The sequence below is a fragment of the Cucurbita pepo genome, chromosome 10 (genome assembly GCF_057944985.1).
Source record: "Cucurbita pepo subsp. pepo isolate OVF chromosome 10, ASM5794498v1, whole genome shotgun sequence".
Classification (NCBI taxonomy): Eukaryota; Viridiplantae; Streptophyta; class Magnoliopsida; order Cucurbitales; family Cucurbitaceae; genus Cucurbita; species Cucurbita pepo.
In genome coordinates, this window is record NC_141807.1 from 14,337,704 (window position 1) to 14,341,529 (window position 3,826).

A 3,826-nucleotide genomic window follows, 5' to 3' on the forward strand; every position below is an offset into this window, starting at 1 on the left:
CGTTATTCTTTTCAACTTCGAACATTCCTGCATTCCGCACTACTAGGATATTGACATCCTTAATTGGTACTAAAGCATCTAAAGGCAACCCTTCCACACGGCTCATTCTAACACCTTTGGTAAATAGTTCCAAGAGACATTGTTAGGCCGATTTTGTTCATGAATACTTAAGAATTTGATATTTATAGTTGTAGTTGAACGCTACTTAAATTGATGAAGTGAAATCTTCCAATGGAGTCTAATAAAGCGTTTGTCCATTAGAATAGGTTGGAATTAAATTCTTTATAGTTTGAGATAATAGTTGTATTCTTTAAGTCATTGAGACTAGTGTTACTAGTACTTGTTAGTATATTTGAGTATAAATATTAAAATGATTAGTTATTAAATATTGTTTGAATTAAAGCGTTTATAATTCAAATGATCTTCATAACATAATTCATAAAAAAATAAATAAAATAATTAGGAAGCATTTATGTGCTAGATCAAAATAAGATGCATAAAAAGAACTTGCCGTAATTATTTCATTCATCGACCTTTAATCTTAAAAGTGACTTAAAATATTGCAATATTGTGATTCAATCGCCTATTATGAAATTAGGCCCAAACTAAATAAATAATATTTAAAAGATGGAAATATGGATGTTTTGAGGAATTCATCAAATTCCCTCTCCACAAGTAGCAGTATACTACTAGATTGCTTTATTTACACTTAGAATAAGTCCTCTCTCTATATGTGCTTGTGGGACACTAGATTGCTTTCTTTACTTACAATAAGTCCTCTCTCTGTATGTGCTTGTGGGACATTACTCTCTTTTATCTATAAGAATGGCATAGCCATAATTGTATGTGCTTGTGGGACATTACTCTCTTTTATCTATAAGAATGGCATAGCCATAATGATATAATAATCCTTATATAAGTATCTTTTCTTTTTCTCTTGTACCCACCTTATACATAACATGTTAAATTAACTCATACTTAAAAAAACAATCTCTCTCTTTTGGAGATTCGAGGTATCGATCCCCGTACCCGGTACCTCTCGCATGCTAAGCCCCGTACCCGGTACCTCTCGCATGCTAAGCAAGCACTCTACCATCTGAGCTACATCCCCATAATTTTTGCAAGCACTCTACCATCTGAGCTACATCCCCACAATTTTTGCATCACAAAACCCTAAATTTCTCGTCATTAATAATAGTGAAAATGAAGAAATATTACTACCCAACATGAATAAGGAAAAATTGAAAAGAAATAATATATTTAATAATAGATAGTCTTATTTTAGGAGATGCGGGGTATCGATCCCCGTACCTCTCGCATGCAAAGCGAGCGCTCTACCATCTGAGCTACATCCCCATGATTTTTACATCATAAAACCCTAAATGTCCCATCATCAATAATAGTGAAATTAAAAAAAATATCAAACTATTAATAACAAATAGTTTGGTTTGGTGATGCGAGGCATCGATAATTGTGAAAATGAAAAAATATAATAACAAATTAAATACTTTCTTTTGGAGATGCGGGTTATCAATCCCCGTATAACTCGCATGCAAAGCGAGCGCTCTACCATCTAAGCTACATCTCCACAATTTTTACGTCACAAAACCCTAAACGTCTTATCGTGAATAATAGTGAAAATGAAAAAAATATCGCTACTCATTATGTCATAAATAAGGAAATATTGAATAGAAATAAAATAGTAATAACGAATAGTTTCTTTTGGAGATGCGAGGTATCGATCCCCTTATCTCTCGCATGCTACATTCCCACGATTTTACATCAAAAAACTCTAAACTTCCCGTCATCAATGATATTGAAAGTGAAAAACTATCCCCGCTCATTATGTCGTAAATAAGGAAAATTAAAAAAAAAACTAATATATTTAGTAACCGTTTCCTTTGTTGATGCATGGTATCGATCCCAATACTTCTCACATGGGACGCAAACGCTCTACCATCTAAGCTATATCCTCAAGATTTTTACATCACAAAATCCTAAACATCTCGTCATCAATAATAGTGAAAATAAAAAAAATAACACTATTCATTATGTCATAAATAAGGAAAAATTGAATAGAGTTTTAATCCAACTGGGAGTTTGTTGGGTTTTATGTCCTTGAACTCATAGTTTGTAAACAAAAATATATTCTATTTTCAATAAAGTTATTATTGTTGTTTATTCAGAAAAATTGTTATTGAATAAAGTGAACTTTACGATCATTAATCTAAATCCAATAAACTAAGAACACTCTGGCTATAGTATGATTACTTGAACTATATGTAGAGACATAAGAGTGGATCAAATTCAAGTATATTGTCAAAATGATCTATAGTATAAGGATAAGGCTGAGTACCTTGGGGACACTATGGATGCGGCCCACTTTTGTATATGCTATAAACAATGTGTTCACTAAATTATACATGTGGAGATATGTGAGTGGGGGCGTCCTATGCAATGAGTATTGCATAAGATCGGACCATGAAGAAAACCACTCTCACTTTATAATGTCGTTTACTGTTGAGACTGATTTTCTTTTCATTCGATAACCTAGGTAACTCGGTTTTAATCCTGAGCTAACCATAAACTTCTGTTTATTTGGAATTATCCTTAGATTTGCACGGGTGAGAGTGGCTCTAGTTCGCCGACTCAATAGGCCTCCCATTTCAGGGGTAAGACTGGGTGAATGGCTGGGGACGTGGGGTGCAAGTTGGAATTCACTCCTACCAACTTTTAGGGATAGAAGAAAGGTAGTTCCCTTAAGCACTGACTCCAGGTCTTGAACAAGGGGCCCCACCCTTTCATTGTCCTGAGAGGGATTCGGTTTACTAGTTGGACCACAAACCAATTTTTCATTAGAGGATCAGGGAGACATAAGAAACAAGAAGTAACTTTAGGGGTAAAACGGTAAATTGACCCAGCTCTAGTTACGAACACCCTGTGAAAGATTGAGTTACTAATCATGGTTATATGAAATGGACATAAATATATCTATAGTGAGGGAAGTGCAACTACTAGGCTATAGTGGAGTGTCCTAGTAATTAACGAATGTTGGTTAACAAGGTTGATGAGTTTAGCCGGTTAATCTTGGATCTTTGGAGCCCATGATCTATAGGTCCATTAGGTCCCTCTGCTAGCTCATATCGGACTAAACCATAGAACAGTGTGACGAGTGAGTTTGAAGTGTTCGAATTCAAATTAGAGAATATGTGCTACATATATACGATATATTTAACCGCATTTTTGTTTTATTTACGAATTAAACAAAAGGAGAGAATCTGAGATATTTAAATAAGATTTAAATATCTTAATCAATTATGTGTCGGAATTGATTGGGATTGACATTTGAATTAATATTAAATATTAATTAAATAGTTTAATTAATCATTTAATGTTACTTTAATTTCAAATTCATTATTCAAATTAATTGTTCAATTAAAATGAAGAAAGTCAAAATGTTGACTTCATTTAATGGAAAAATCCATGTTAGTGGAATTTTGAGGTGTCAAAATTTGGTTTAACCAAACTTGCATGCTTGCCAAATAAACCCCACAAGTTTGAGTGGAATTTTGAGTGTCAAAATTTAGTTAACTCAAACATGCATGCTTGCCACATAATCCCAAACATTTGAGTGGAATTTTGAGTGTCAAAATTTGGTGATCTCAAATTTGCATGAACATGCAAACATGACTCTTTAAATAGAGTGATCTTGGTACATGGAAGATCTTCTTCTTCTTGGTGAAAAACCTTGAGAAAAACCTCTCACAAACACTCTCTTCACATATAAAAAATCCCTCCCAAGTTTAGTCACTCACCAGATTCCACA

At 33.6% G+C, this 3,826-nt stretch overlaps 1 non-coding gene across 1 annotated transcript; it reads right to left on the reverse strand.

The window, feature by feature from the left end:
- Positions 1-1,283: 1,283 nt before the first annotated feature.
- Positions 1,284-1,356, reverse strand: TRNAA-UGC (transfer RNA alanine (anticodon UGC)). Its single transcript has one exon. It is a non-coding gene; the product is annotated as a tRNA-Ala (tRNA).
- Between the last annotated feature and the right edge of the window lie 2,470 nt (positions 1,357-3,826).